General features: G+C 41.4%; 1 non-coding gene across 1 annotated transcript; it reads right to left on the bottom strand.

Annotated features, from left to right (window-relative positions):
* Nucleotides 1–10,285: 10,285 nt before the first annotated feature.
* Nucleotides 10,286–10,392, bottom strand: LOC114116255 (U6 spliceosomal RNA). Its single transcript, XR_003590244.2, has one exon. It is a non-coding gene; the product is annotated as a U6 spliceosomal RNA (small nuclear RNA).
* Between the last annotated feature and the right edge of the window lie 6,587 nt (nt 10,393–16,979).

The raw sequence follows: 16,979 nt of genomic DNA, 5'->3' as shown, positions 1-16,979 counted from the left end.
TGCTGAGGAAGGCTTTCTTATCTCTCCTTGCTATTCTTTGGAACTCTGCATTCAGATACTTATATCTTCCCTTTTCTCTTATGTCTTTCCTTTTCTTTGCTTTTCAGTTCTCTTCTTTTCACAGTTATTTGTAAGGTCTCCCCAGACAGCCATTTTTCTTTTTTGCATTTCTTTTCCATGGAGATGGTCTTGATCCCTGTCTCCTGAACAACGTCACGAACCTCATTCCATAGTTCATCAGGCACTCTGTCTATCTGATCTAGTCCCTTAAATCTATTTCTCACTTCCACTGTATAATCATAAGGGATTTGATTTAGGTCATACCTGAATGGTCTAGTGGTTTTCCCTACTTTCTTCAATTTCAGTCTGAATTTGGCAATAAGGAGTTCATGATCTGAGCCACAGTCAGCTCTCGGTCTTGTTTTTGCTGACTGTATAGACCTTCTCCATCTTTGGCTGTAAAGAATATAATGAATCTGATTTCGGTGTTGACCATCTGGTGATGTCCATGTGTAGAGTCTTCTCTTGTTTTGTTGGGCGTATGTAAAACAGATAGCCAATGGGAAATCGCTGTATATCTCAGGGAACCCAAGCAGGGGCTCTGTATCAACCTAGAGGGGTGGGATGGGGAGGGAGATGGAGGGACGTTCAGGAGGGAGGGGACATACGTATACCTATAGCTGATTCATGCTGATGTTTGACAGAACACAACAAAATTGTGCAAAGCAATTATCCTTCAATTAAAAAATATATAAAATTTTACAAAAAGCCTCCATTTAGGAGGGCTCTGTAAGGTTTTTTTAATTGTCTTATTCAACAGGTATGTTCCAAAAAGGAGAAAAATCAGAACCTCATAATTTTTTAAATATGAATATTATCTTTATTAGAACAATTGATACAAATAAAAATGCTGTCAAAATAAATCTTTTTGTCCCTAAAGGGGGGTCATAATTTATCAAACTCCCTGCCTTTATTTCACACTATTTATTTTATTTCAGAGCTGTATGATCTATAAGAATTACATGATTGTTATTTCCCCAGTGTTAAAAACCTCTAGTTTTTCTCTCTAGTTTAAAGGTTTAACACTGATGTTTAGAAAAGCTTTTCAAATGTCATATTTAAGTACTTTCCCCCTAAGGATTACATCATCGTTTTAGTAACTAACCAATGTGATTGCTTCTGGTTAAAATAAACTCTTTAGCAAAATTACACTCATGTGTTTACTATGGTGCAGTTATTTAAACAACTGGATTCCAGGAAATGATGTTGCAAAACATGTTTAGGTAAATAATGTTTTAGGTAAAAACAGTATTCAAATGGTCCTGTTAACTAGATTTACAAAATTATTAGCAATTTCTATTGCAAAGTAAACCTTAATTTCAACAGAAGTTACCAACCTTAAGAATAACTCAATATAGGTCATCATAGTGGAGAATAGAGGAGCTTGGCATGCTGCAGTCCATGGCATCACAAAGAGTCCAACACAACTTAGCAACTGAAAAATAACAACAACAACAATAGCTCTTCCCAATTTTGTTCAGTTCTGGAGAAATTTAACATTGACCTAAACAATTAATATACAGCTATCTCCCAAGGGCATAGCATAACTAGATTCCAGGCACTAAATTTGAAGTCAGGACACCTGAGTTTGAATGGAAACTTTTTGTTACAATTGATATTCCTTAACCTAACTGGGCAGAGAAGGAGATGGCACCCTACTCCAGTACTCTTGCCTGGAAAATCCCATGGGCAGAGGAGCCTAGAGGGCTGCAGTCCACGGGGTCGCAAGGAGTCTGACACAACTGAGCGACTTCACTTTCACTTTTCACTTTTACGCACTGGAGAAGGAAATGGCAACCCACTCCAGTGTTCTTGTCTGGAGAATCCCAGGGATGGGGAGCCTGGTGGGCTGCCATCTATGGGGTCGCACAGAGTCGGACACGACTGAAGCAACTTAGCAGCAGCAACCAAACTGGGAAATGATAACCATTTTACAGAACTCTTTGAGGCTTCAGTTTCATAATCTATGTGAAAACTCTTCATAAATAGACAAGCAAAAATTATTTCCTTTTTCTGGGGTGACAACACCCATAACTGTGACCAAGCCAACAGAAGTCAACTGTAGCAACAGGCTATTTTTTTCATCTTGAGTTGGGATTTCTGTTTTGCCTCAGAATAAATTAGAGCCTATTCATGCCTAAACAGACACTGAACCCCTGCCTGCATTTGGAGCCCCTGATACAGCCAGACGCTCAGTGAACTTGACTATTACTAACTATCCCCCATCCTGCCTCATTCTGGCTTCTCCAAGATAACACAATCTTTCTCACCTGCATTTTCAAATTATTTATGTTCAAGTACTATTTTCTACAGGCTTCCCTGGTGGTTCAGTGGTAAAGAATCTGACTGCAATTCAAGAGATGTGGGTTCGATCCCTGGGTCAGGAAGATCCCCTAGAGAAGGAAATGGCAACCCACTCCAATATTCTTGCCTAGGAAATCCCATGGACACAGGATCTTGGCAGGCTACAGTCCATGGGGTCACAAGGGTTGGATATGACATAACGACAAAACCACCACCACCTCCACTATTTTCAATGGCTTTTATAACTGATTCCCCTTGTAATACCTTTTGTTATGATTAACAACAACAAAAAAAAGATACTATTGGATAAAGTGAAAATGAAAATGCTCAGTTGGGTCCGACAATTTGTGACCCCATGGAATTTTCCAGGCCAGAATACTGGAGTGGGTAGCCTTTCCCTTCTCCAGGGAATCTTCCCAATCCAGGGATCAAAGCCAGGTCTCCCACATTGCAGGCAGATTACCAGATGAGCCACAAGGGAAGCTAATCACTTATTAAATAGTAAATTTCATTACTAAGTCACATACACCAAAATAAAGGATGATAAAATTATTTTTTTCTATGGCTGGTGGGCTCTGCCATGTCCAACTCTTTGTGACCCCATGGATAGTAGCCCACTAGGGTCCTCTGTCCATGAGATTTTCCAAGCAAGAATACTGGAGTTGGTTTCCATTTCCTACTCCTGAGGATCTTCCTGACCCAGGAATAGAATCTGCTTCTCTTGTGTCTCCTGTATTGGCAGGCAGATTCTTTACCACTGCACCACAAGTTCCAAATGATGCCCAAGATAGCATTTTGAAGGATGTCTCATTGACCATCTACATCATAGTCACATGCGATATTAAATAAAATGCAGACTTATCTAGAAGGTTCAGTAGCGTGCAAGCCACTGAAACTCCCTAGGGAAATGTTACCATGCTGATGTTTGAACGTGATGCGAAGCATACAGTCAGCACTTGAATACATTGGAATTTACTGAAGAATCAGTATACAGAACTACATTTTGACACTTCTCCATTTCGTTTCTCCTTTTCATCCACAGTACATCCATTGTAACTTCTAATCCACCACTGTCCCTTTGAACCAGTTCACCCTGTCCCACGCATGAGAGTACCACACAGCAGAGGGCAGAGTCCCCTTGTAAATCCAGTCTGGAGCTACTTGTTTCTCTCTGCTCCTCAACGCTCTTTTCATTCTGCATCTGAACTTCATTGTAGATGAGGGAAGTAAATTAATATTGGAGGCGGATGACGTGCAGGAAGTGGCAATTACTCATGGTGGTAGCGCTAGACCTCTGCATAAGTGAACAAGGTTGAACAAGGAGCTTTATGAGAAATTTCAGGTTAATGTTACTCATAAGTTACTCATAGGTTAACAGCTTGTTTTGAGTAACATAAATTAGCAGTTTTATTTCCACTATATTATTTTGCCAGTGATACCTGTAAACTGTATCTCCTGTAAACAAAACAAAACAAAAGAATGCCTTAGGGCTTCCCTGGAGCTTCAGTGGTAAAGAATTCACCTGTCATTGTAGGAGACACGAGTTCGATCCCCGATCCAGGAAGACCCCACGTGCTGCAGAGCAAGTAAGCCTTATGCTACAACTATTGAGCCCGTGCTTTAGAGCCCAGGAGTGGCAACTATTGAGTCCACTTGCTGTAACTACTGGAGCCCATGTGCCCTAGAGCCCATCCTCCACAACAAGAGAAGCCACTGAAATGACAAGTGTGAGCACCACAGCTAGAGAGTAGCTCCCGCTCGCCGCAACTAGAGAAAAGCCATCACAGCAGCAAAGACCCCCCCCCCCAGCACAGCCCCCCAGAATGAGGCTTTAGGACCTCTGAAGTTTTTTAACTTTAAACTTTTTATTTCATATCAGGATATAGCCAGTTAACAATGTTGAGGTAATTTCAGGTGAACAGCAAAGGGACTCAGCTATACATACACATGTATGAGACAAATACTGAAAAGAGAAAGTGTGAAACTATTCTGACCAAAGAGCCCAGTGATTTAAGGTGAGATTAAGTTAGTAAAGTATCGTTCATTTGTCAGCTGATTCCGGGAAGTTCTCTGTACCATTGCCTGGTGGGTGCGGCTCTTCCAGCCTGGTTATCAATTCTAGATAAATAACCTCCAGTTTGGTCTTTGAGCTCTCTTCCTTCATGATTCCGGGAAACACTGTTGAAAGACATCATGGACCAAACAACATTTGTGCTCTCTGAGGTCACTGGCTGGGCCTCCAAGGTCCTATAATGGGGATTGCCTCTGAGACCTGGACAGCCTCACTGTAAAAGCAGCAGCCAAGATTCATCTGATAACAGCAACAGATGAAGCTAAACTCTGTGTGGCTGAGATGGTATTTGCATGGAGTCTCTGAATTACTGTGCATTTGTTTATTCCTTCCCTTGGAAGTTCTGAACTGAGCCTCATTTTGAGAAAATTGCCATGAGAAGAAGCAAGCCCAGGCAGAAGGGATACCATCTGGACCAGAAATGGGACAAAGGAAAAACTGTTACAAAGAGCTCATACATTTTCTTTGCTTTTATTTTCTATCTTGATGAAAATTATAACACGAAACAAATACAAATGCAAAATGCAGCTGAAATCATGCTTTTTTGACAGATCTGTTAGGGGCCTTATCATTATCTGGGAGCTAACATCACAGTTGATTCTCTAATTATTTCTGTTCTGTTCTTGCTCCCCAGGCTTGCTGCCTTTCCAGCCACGACCTTGGTCCAGTTCTCCACATGGACTGTGCTATTTCCTTTGCTGATTCACTCAGGACCCTCTTCCCCTGGCATCATTTCAGGAATGACCCTGTCACTACTACCATTGTAGAGCTGTTTCCAGAATGTGCACTGGGAAACGTCATTGTACTTAGCATAACAAAATGTATGAAGTGTAGATTAAAAGATGGCATTGAAACATGTATAATATCATATATGAAATGAATCACCAGTCCAGGTTCGATGCATGATACTGGATGCTTGGGGCTGGTGCACTGGGATGACCCAGAGGGATGGTACAAGGAGGGAGGAGGGAGGGGGGCTCAGGATGGGGAACACGTGTATACCTGTGGCGGATTCATGTTGAGGTATGGCAAAACCAAAACAATATTGTAAAGTAATTAACCTCCAATTAAAATAAATAAATTTATATTTTAAAAAGAACAAAGTAAAAGGACTTTATCATATTACAACTTTTCAAAAAGGAATATCAAGATAGTGTAATATTTTAAAAAAATAAAATAAAAAATAAAAGATGGAGTAAGATATACAGAGATTAGACAGACAAATGGAGATTCTGTATACATACTTTTTTTTTTTGCATACATACTTTAGAAGAGATTCTATACATGTGTATACATTCTGATGTTATGAGGGAGATTATTTTGTTTCTTGGCTATGCTGGGTCTTAGTTGCTTAGTTCCTCTGTGGCATGTGGGATCTTAGTTCCCCGACCAGGGATCAAACCCACGTCCTCTGCATTGGAAGGCAGAATTCTTAACCACTGGACCCAACAGAGAAGTCTCTTTTTCTTGAATTCTTGATCTTCATGATACAACTTCACATCTCAGATCCATCAAAAGATTAATTATAAAGATACAGAGGCCCCTGGATAGCCAGATGCTTTTCTTCTGAACAGGATTAAAATTTCAATGGATTTGACATCCTAAGACGGTTAACTCATGTTCACTAACCTTGCACTCCATTCTCCTAATCCTTGCCAACTGTTTCATAAACTTACGCTCCAGGAAAATGATTCCCCAGTTCCTTTCCCTAATAGTCCCTAGTGACAGTAAGTGAAGAAACTCTGCTCTTGGAGGAAATACCTGAAAACCAAGAATCAAAGGAACTGTGGTATCACCTAAAGAACTAACAATGTGAAGACAAGGCAGGTGAGGAACTTTTGAGGATTTTCTTGCCACTCTCTGGAATCCCAGAGGAGCTGAGGTGACTCTTGATGACACCAGCTACACTCTGAGGTCAGCAGGGGGCAGTGTGGTAGAAGCTGCCCCAAAGAAAAGACAGTAGTTCACAGCAGAGTCCAAGACCAACTCGGGCAGGGCTGCATTGGCCATTGTATATTCCATAACATGAAAGAAAGCACAGTACAAGTTTTAGAGGCAGCTTGACTCCAGTTCCAATTGCTTCTAGATAGCTCGGTGACATGGCCTTAAACAAGTGACTTTTATTTAACTTAGTAAATTTTATACTGGAGTATAGCCGATTAACAATGTTGTGATACTTTCAGATGGACAGCAAAGGGACTCAGCCATACATAAACATTTATACATTCCCCCTCTCAACTCCCCTCCCATCCAGGCTGCCACATAACACTGAGCAGAGTTCCCTGTGCTATACAGTAGTACTTTATTTGTTACCCATTTTAAATATAGCAGTGCATACTTGTCAATCCCAAGCTCTTTAATTATCCCTTCCCTCCATTCCTCCTCCTGGCAACCCTAAGTTCATTCTCTAAGTCTGTGAGTCAAGATTGACTTCTGGATATTTATTGTCATCATTCTAAAAATGGAACTATTTATATCTTTTTCATAGGACTGTTCTGTGATTTAAAGAAGATAATACATATGAAACCATGTTTGGTATATCGCAGTACTGCTTCTTACACTATATGAGCTTGACAAATTAGTAAACTCTGCACCTCCATCTGCTCGTTTATTACATGACAACAATCCTCGTGTCTGCTTTATAGGGGTCTTATGAGTATTAAATGAGATGATACAAGTAAAGAATATGGAATCACTCCCAGTAAATGATATCAGCTAGTTTTTAGTAATAGCAATACATGTTAGCTATTAAAAAGTGATCATTCAATAAATGAAAACTATAATCATTATCATTATCATCATTCAGAGACTATAAGTGAATGAGAGAAACATTACAGAATTTTCCAAACTCACCAGACCCACTCATTACAGAACTTAAAAAAACTATTCTTCCTTCCTTTTCATCAACTTCCTTTAATCATAAGATAATCAAAGTATTTATAAACAGAATCTCAAGTTATACAAATGCTGACACATACCCATGTATACAGGTACTTCTAATCAGCTTGGCCAGAGGGTTCAAATTTCAATGGGCTTTGGCAATTTGAAATAGCTGGATTCCAACAAAGCTACCTGGGTAATGCATTGGATGCCTGATGTATCACTTAAAATCAAAGAGTTACAGGAACTTAAAATAGATAACCTTGGTGGTTTTCAACTTCCAACCAATGGAAGGTTCTTCATTAGCAAGAATTCTTGATCAGCCCCTTCTTTTGGGAAGAGCTTGCTCAGTGACCGATCTGGATTGGACAATGTAAGTCATTATAAATTTTTTTCACGTATTGAACTAAAACTAGTTACCCAGAATCTTCTATCCAATAACATGATTACATTATTTCTATCCTCTGAATATAGGAAATCAAGTCAGTGCCCTCTTCTCCAGGAAGATTCTTCACTCTTCACAAGCTTTTAAACAGCTCTCACGCCTCCTCTTAGTCTTTTCATCTCAGTTCTTCTTCATTTCCCATCCAGTCTTATTCAGTATTATTGTGAATAGTACAGTGGCAACATTACCTCTAGGGTGAATATCTGTTGTGTTTGCCTTTCTGGTATCCATTTCCCTTTGCTTTTATTCATACGGTTCCTGTTCATATGGGAACCTACCTCATGTGGTTTAGATAGAAATAATCCTATCTGCTGCTACTAACCCTTCGAAAGCAAGAACTGGCACATGACCCACATATGGCCACCCCACCCTGTCCACAGTGATTGCTGTAGGGATGTGACCTAAGCCAGGTCAATGAGAGTCCATTTTAGGGCTCTGCTGGAAACCAATGGGAAAAGCATTTTCATTCTGCTAATTTAGAAGAATATGAGTCATAGACGTTGAGGGTCACACTTGTCACCATACACTGAGAACCAATCTAAGAATAAATGCAGCACACAGGAAATAAAGTCAGGAGACTGAGAGAGGCAGACTTCGCCCTGCCGGGAGCACGAGGCTCCACCTACGCTGCAAGTAGGGTTATCTCTGGGATTTGAAAATATCACATCCAATGCGTTTTGTTTGTTTTTTAGTTTTATTCATACTACTTTCAACTTCAAACAAAATCAATTAACACACTTTCCTTGCCTGTGTAAGAGGGCATTGAGTCCAATCTACTCCCCTCGTCCACTCCCCTAGCAGCTCCACAGTTCCTTCAGGTTAGGTCCCCTGAGAACTTGATGTTATCAGCTGTCTCAGTTGGGGATCCCTTAGTTGCAAGAAGAGAAATGGATATAATCAGCACAAAATAAGAGTGCTTATGAGGATACAACAGTACAATCATAAACGAAGGCTTCTTCCCTTTTAAGTTGGATCTGACTTATTTTGATGCCATATTCCAGCATATTGAGATCATGATAAATTCCATTACCATTTAAATTAGTTGTTTTTGACAGGTGTGTATCTGCTGCATACATTTATGAGTACACCTTCTATGACTTTACTAAACCACTAATACAAAAGTTGAATAAGACAAGGGCGCAGAGCCTTGTGGTCTACCACTAGAAATCTATACAGGTTAACTGACTATTCATTAATATCCTTTGGGTCTAGTTAGCCAGCCAGCTGCAGACTGTCTTAACGTTTCTCTAATCCAGCTCATATTTCACCATTTTAACCTTAACCTATCTCAAAGGAGACATTGAAAAATACTTTTCTTCAAATATAAAAGTAATAACCACTGCACCTGGCATCCACTATTCCCTTACTACTTACCCCTTACAGTGATAACTTTTACTAGAGAATTTGTCATTCTGAATTGCCACTGTCTATCTTTCCAGCAAGACTGTGAGTTCTTCGAGTGGCCAAGTTCAGTGTCTGTAGTAATGTACTGGTGCTCCCCTGGTCCATTAGGTGTTATAAATTAGATTATAAATGTTTTATTTTATCTTGCAGAGAAGGGACAAAGAGAAATGGTGACTTTTACAATAATCCAGAAGGGGTTAGTTGGGCCCTTTTATTTTATTTTTAGATTTCTTTTTTTTTTTTTAGTTTTTTATTTTTTAAATTTTAAAATCTTTAATTCTTACATGCATTCCCAAACATGAACCCCCCTCCCACCTCCCTCCCCATAACATCTTTCTGGGTCATCCCCATGCACCAGCCCCAAGCATGCTGTATCCTGCGTCAGACATAGACTGGCGATTCAATTCACATGATAGTATACATGTTAGAATGTCATTCTCCCAAATCATCCCACCCTCTCCCTCTCCCTCTGAGTCCAAAAGTCCGTTATACACATCTGTGTCTCTTTCCCTGTCTTGCATACAGGGTCGTCATTGCCATCTTCCTAAATTCCATATATATGTGTTAGTATACTGTATTGGTGTTTTTCTTTCTGGCTTACTTCACTCTGTATAATCGGCTCCAGTTTCATCCATCTCATCAGAACTGATTCAAATGAATTCTTTTTAACGGCTGAGTAATACTCCATTGTGTATATGTACCACAGCTTTCTTATCCATTCATCTGCTGATGGACATCTAGGTTGTTTCCATGTCCTGGCTATTATAAACAGTGCTGCGATGAACATTGGGGTACATGTGTCTCTTTCAATTCTGGTTTCCTCGGTGTGTATGCCCAGCAGTGGGATTGCTGGGTCATAAGGTAGTTCTATTTGCAAGTTTTTAAGGAATCTCCACACTGTTCTCCATAGTGGCTGTACTAGTTTGCATTCCCACCAACAGTGTAGGAGGGTTCCCTTTTCTCCACACCCTCTCCAGCATTTATTGCTTGCAGATTTTTGGATCACAGCCATTCTGACTGGTGTGAAGTGGTACCTCATTGTGGTTTTGATTTGCATTTCTCTAATAATGAGTGATGTTGAGCATCTTTTCATGTGTTTGTTATCCATCCGTATGTCTTCTAAAAATATGGAACGCTTCACGAATTTGCGTGTCATCCTTGCGCAGGGGCCATGCTAATCTTCTCTGTATCGTTCCAATTTTAGTATATGTGCTGCCGAAGCGAGCACAGTTGGGCCCTTTTAAAAATTAGCAGACAAAAACAGGGTGTCTTTAGTATTATTCTTACAAGCCATGCTTAGGAAGTTGGAGAATAATAAATAGATTAGGTTCAAAGGGGAAGAAGAAAAAACAAAGAGGATTGGCTAAGATAGAAGAAAATGAGCAGAAAAGATAGAGGAAAAGCCAGAAATAGCACAAAATGTGCCTGATGCCTAACAAGTGGATCAAATCATTCTCTTTGGGGCCACTGGCCTGGACACAGGGAAAATTATGATGTGGTTGCTGCGGGCTGACCTCTGAGAGAGAGGAGATGAGCTGGTCACATAAATAGGAGATACTTCTTGCAATAGACTAAATATACCACACATCCCTCCCCCATCCCCGCCAAATCTTATATTGAAATTTAAGTCCCAGTATGATGGTACTTGGAGGTCAGGCTTTTGGAAGTTGCTTAGGCCATGAGAGTGGAGCCATCATAAATGGGACTCAGAGCGCAGCCGGTGGTGGCAGCCAGTGCACTAAGTGTGGCCAAGAGCTACCCCATGTCCAAGGTCAGGGACAGCAGCCTAGAGGCGCAGGAACGGCTGAGAGGAGCTGCCCCATGTCCGAGGTCAAGGCCAAGGGTCGGGAGGAGATACAGAGGAGATACCCCACGCCCGAGGCCAGGGACGGCAGCGGGAGGAGCCACCCCACGTCTAAGGTCAGGGGTGGCGGCCAGAAAAAGCAACCCCACACCCAAGGCCAGGGGCAGCGGCCGGGAGGAGCAACCCCACATCCAAGGAGCAGTGGCTGCCCAGGCACAGGAGGGCCTAGAGGAGCCATCCCACGCTGAAGGTCAGGAAGGGCGGCGGGAGGAGATACCCCGCATCCAAGGTAAGGAGCAGAGGCTGTGCTTTGCTGGAGCAGCCGAGATACCCCACACCCAAGGTAAGAGGAACCCAAGTAAGATGGTAGGTGTTGCAAGAGGGCATCAGAGGGCAGACACACTGAAACCATACTAACAGAAATCTAGTCAATCTAATCACACTAGGACCACAACCTTGTCTAACTCAATGAAACTAAGCCATGCCCGCGGGGCAGCCCAAGACGGGTGGGTCATGGTGGAGAGGTCTGACAGAATGTGGTCCACTGGAGAAGGGAATGGCAAACCACTTCAGTATTCTTGCCTTGAACACTATGAAAAGGCAAAATGATAGGATACTGAAAGAGGTACTCCCCAGGTCAGTAAGTGCCCAATATGCTACTGAAGGTCAGTGGAGAAATAACTCCAGAAAGAATGAAGGGATGGAGCCAAAGCAAAAACAATACCCAGCTGTGGATGTGACTGGTGATAGAAGAAAGGTCTGATGCTGTAAAGAGCAATACTGCATAGGAACCTGGAATGTCAGGTCTATGAATCAAGGCAAATTGGATGTGGTCAAACAGGAGATGGCAAGAGTGAACGTCGACATTCTAGGAATCAGCGAACTAAAATGGACTTGAATGGGTGAATTTAACTCAGATGACCATTATATCTACTACTGCCGGCAGGAATCCCTCAGAAGAAATGGAGTAGCCACTATGGTCAACAAAAGATTCCAAAATGCAGTGCTTGGATGCAGTCTCAAAAATGACAGAATGATCTCTGTTTGTTTCCAAGGCAAACCATTCAGTATCACAGTAATCCACGTCTATGCCCCAACCAGTAACACTGAAGAAGCTGAAGTTGAACGGTTCTATGAAGACCTACAAGACCTTTTAGAACTAACACCCAAAAAAGATGTCCTTTTCATTATAGGGGACTGGAATGCAAAAGTAGGAAGTCAAGAAACACCTGGAGTAACAGGCAAATTTGGCCTTGGAATGTGGAATGCAGCACGGCAAAAACTAGAGTTTTGCCAAGAAAATGCACTGGTGATAGCAAACACCCTCTTCCAACAAGAGAAGACTCTACACATGGACTTCACCAGATGGTCAACACCGAAATCAGACTGATTATATTCTCTGCAGCAAAAGATGGAGAAGCTCTACACAGTCAACCAAAACATGACCAGGAGCTGACTGTGGCTCAGATCATGAACTCCTTATTGCCAAATTCAGACTGAAATTGAAGAAAGCAGGGAAAACCACTAGACCATTCAGGTATGACCTAAATCAAATCCCTTATGATTAAACAGTGGGAGTGAGAAATACATTTAAGGGCCTAGATCTGATAGATAGAGTGCCTGATGAACTATTGATGGAGGTTCGTGACACTGTACAGGAGACAGGGATCAAGACCATCCCCATGGAAAAGAAATGCAAAAAAGAAAAATGGCTATCTGGGGAGGCCTTACAAATAGCTGTGAAAAGAAGAGAGGCGAAAAACAAAGGAGAAAAGGAAAGATATCAGCATCTGAATGCAGAGTTCCAAAGCATAGCAAGAAGAGATAAGAAAGCCTTCTTCAGAGATCAATGCAAAGAAATAGAGGAAAAGAACAGAATGGGAAAGACTAGAGATCTCTTCAAGAAAATTAGAGATATAAAGGGAACATTTCATGCAAAGATGGGCTCAATAAAGGACAGAAATGGTACAGACCTAACAGAAGCAGAAGATATTAAGAAGAGATGGCAAGAATACACAGAACTGTACAAAAGGATCTTCACAACCCAGATAATCACGATGGTGTGATCACTCATCTAGAACCAGACATCTTGGAATGTGAAGTCAAGTGGGCCTTAGAAAGCATCACTACGAACAAAGCTAGTGGAGGTAATGGAATTCCAGTAGAGCTATTTCAAATTCTGAAAGATGATGCTGTGAAAGTGCTGCACTCAATATGCCAGCAAATTGGGAAAATTCAGCAGTGGCCACAGGACTGGAAAAGGTCAGTTTTCATTCCAATCCCAAAGAAAGGCAATGCAAAAGAATGCTCAAACTACTGCACAATTGCACTCATCTCACACGTTAGTAAAGTAATGCTCAAAATTCTCCAAGCTAGGCTTCAGCAATACGTGAACTGTGAACTTCCTGATGCTCAAGCTGGTTTTAGAAAAGGCAGAGGAACCAGAGATCAGATTGCCAACATCCGCTGGATCATGGAGAAAGCAAGAGAGTTCCAGAAAAACACCTATTTCTGCTTTATTGACTATGCCAAAGCCTTTGACTGTGTGGATCACAATAAACTGTGGAAAATTCTGAAAGAGATGGGAATAACAGACCACCTAACCTGCCTCTTGAGAAATCTGTATGCAGGCCAGGAAGCAACAGTTAGAACTGAACATGGAACAACAGACTGGTTCCAAATAGGAAAAGGAGGACGTCAAGGCTGTATATTGTCACCCTGCTTATTTAACTTATATGCAAAATACATCATGAGAAACACTGGACTGGAAGAAGCACAAGCTGGAATCAAGATTGCCGGGAGAAATACCAATAACCTCAGATATGCAGCTGCCACCACCCTTATGGCAGAAAGTTAAAAGAAACTGAAAAGCATCTTGATGAAAGTGAAAGAGGAGAGTGAAAAAGTTGGCTTAAAACTCAACATTCAGAAAACAAAAATCATGGCATCCGGTCCCATCACTCCATGGGAAATAGATGGAGAAACAGTGGAAACAGTGTGAGACTTTATTTTTGGGGGCTCCAAAATCACCGCAGATGGTGACTGCAGCCATGAAATTAAAAGACACTCCTCGGAAGAAAAGTTATGACCAACCTAGATAGCATATTCAAAAGCAGAGACATTACTTTGCCGACTAAGGTCTGTCTAGTCAAGGCTATGGTTTTTCTAGTAGTCATGTATGGATGTGAGTGTTGGATTGTGAAGAAGGCTGAGCGCCGAAGAATTGATGCTTTTGAACTGTGATGTTGGAGAAGACTGCAAGGAGATCCAACCAGTCCATTCTGAAGGAGATCAGCCCTGGGATTTCTCTGGAAGGAATGACGCTAAAGCTGAAACTCCAGTATTTTAGTCACCTCACGCAAAGAGTTGACTCATTGGAAAAGACTCTGATGCTGGGAGGGACTGGGGGCAGGAGGAGAAGGGGACGATAATGTATGAGATGGCTGGATTTTATCACTGACTCGATGGACGCGAGTCTGAGTGAACTCTGGGAGTTGGTGATGGACAGGGAGGCCTGGCGTGCTGCGATTCATGGGGTCGCAAAGAGTCAGACATGACTGAGCGACTGAACTGAACTGAACTGAACCCTTATAAAAGAGGCCCCAGAGAGACCCCTCACCACCACTCCCCACCATGGAGGAGGCAATGAAAAGACAGCCGTTGATGAACCAGGAAGATGGGTTCACCAGACATTGAATCCTTGGCACCTTGATCTTGAACTTCTCAGCCTCCAGGACCGTGAGAAATATATTGCTGTTGTTTACAAGCTACCCTATGGTATTGTGGTATAGCAGCCCAAACAGAGTATGACACGACTCTTTGGACTTCATAACTTAGGGAGTTGAATGCAGTTTGGATGAACTGGAATATATAGTCATATATGTGGGAATGCCTCTACCAGTAACTATTGAGCTTTTATAAAATATCTACTTTAATTTCCATAATAATCTTGAGAAATAATACTATCACTGTCCTTGTTTGCTGATAAACTGAGGTCTGGAAATATTAAATAACAACCTTAGGTCAATGCCTAATTTGCAATGACACCAGAATGTGACTTCAGGCCATCCTTGTCTGGACTTACACGATTACCTCAGGCTTTGAGATTTCAGAACTTTATTTACAGCTCACCAGGGACTACCAAGTTAAATGTGCTTATCGTTACTTCCTTTAAAGATGCCCATATTCTTCTTTTAAAAAAGTGGTGACACTGCACTGTATTTTACCACTTGCTGTTTTTTCAATAAAGTTTTTCATAAACCTCAAGGTTCAGATTCTCAGTTTAAAGCAAACAACAAACCTCTTTGTAACTGGGGGTGATCTTTATCACTCCGAGGTTTGAAGGATATTGTCTTGCTCACATGTTGAAAGGTAACACAGCTGTCTGCAATGAATCTCTGATCAACAGATGTGAGAGAGAGCTGGTGAAAAGGCCCTGGTCAAAACAAACAGAACATCTGGCTGAAGAACTGAGATTTCTGTCTTTGGTTTTTCCCTCTCTCAAGCGCCATTGCATAACCTCTGATGATCACTTATGATCCTTGGAAGTAAAGCCCAGTTGCTGGTCACACTGTCAGTATTTCCTTCATATTATCGTTATCATGAAAGCCACTGTGAAGCAAAAAAAAAAATGAAAGAAAAATAAAAAGACCACTTCTTTAAGAAAGTTTGCAACTTACAGTATTTATAAAGGCAATTAGTGGACTCTACAACTGGATGTTATTCATTTCTTTAATAATTAATCAAGCATTTCATGAATTTATTATTATGGATAATTATTTAATGAAACTATTAGCATAAGTTCCTAAAAGCAACACGCACACACTTACGCTGTAGCTCAATGGAATTTTGTCACAGAAACTACTTTATAAACAAGGTAGGTGCTGAAAAATAATACTTCTACAGTAAAGAAGCCATGCATCTGCTCCCATTTTTCCAAAGCCATTTTTCTCCCCTTCCTCTTTTAGGTTCCACTTCCCCTGTTTCAGCACTTCTCCAACCACTGCTACAGAAATTGATATTAAATTTAGAGCCATAGGACGAGTTCTGATTCTGAGTATCTCTAGGTAACTGAACTGCCCCTAGAAACTTTCCCATCCTAAGTACCAGGAAAGAGTCAGCTGGTTCCAACCCTTAGGAATATGGATGACACTCAGCTACTTTTGGAACGTGGTTTACAGCACGTCTTCATCAGTTCAGTTCAGTTCAGTCACTCAGTCATGTCCAACTCTTTGTGACCCCATGAACCACAGCACGCCAGGCCTCCCTGTCCATCATCAACTCCCGGAGTCCACCCAAACCCATGTCCACCATGTCGGTGATGCCATCCAACCATCTCATCCTCTGTCATCCCCTTCTCCTCCTGCCCTCAATCTTTCCCAGTATCAGGGTATTTACAAATGAGTCAGCTCTTCGCATCAGGTAGCCAAATTATGACACAGAAGCAATAGAGTAAAGGGGTCTCAAATCAATCATACTACTTTGATTCACTGTGATCTGGGTGCATTGGGACCCCTGTCAACTAACAGCCCCAGAAAGACAGCCCCTGACTCACATGTGGGAGACGGGGTTAAGGTTGGAGTTTTCCCAGGCCTGCAGCTATTGTAGGGCAAATCGAGTGATGGTGAGATAAACAGAAGTATATAAACATATGAAGAGATGAGAATAAAAGAGAAGAGCATATGCATTCATTCATGAACTCATGCTGACATCTTCATGTGCCAAGCAAGATCTTCATGACTGGTGTCTGGAATACAACCTATATAGAGCAGATCATGCAACAAGTGGAATACATGTATGAACATTCATCCATAATGTAAAGGGGTAGACTTCAATAGAGGTTTGATCGACTTTGTTATGTGAAACAAAAGAGAGAGCATTCTTCTGAGGAGACTCAAGGAAGTCATGAAAAGCGTTGATATTGCTGCCAGGCCTAGAAGAACCTTTACAAGGTTCTTTACAAGATAAGTATAGAGAAGGCTTTTTTTCAAAGCATTATGGTGGTACAGTCA

The sequence above is a fragment of the Ovis aries genome, chromosome 8 (genome assembly GCF_016772045.2).
Source record: "Ovis aries strain OAR_USU_Benz2616 breed Rambouillet chromosome 8, ARS-UI_Ramb_v3.0, whole genome shotgun sequence".
Lineage (NCBI taxonomy): Eukaryota > Metazoa > Chordata > Mammalia > Artiodactyla > Bovidae > Ovis > Ovis aries.
The sequence above is the reverse complement of the archived record's forward strand: the minus strand, read 5'-3'. Positions and strand labels throughout refer to the sequence as shown.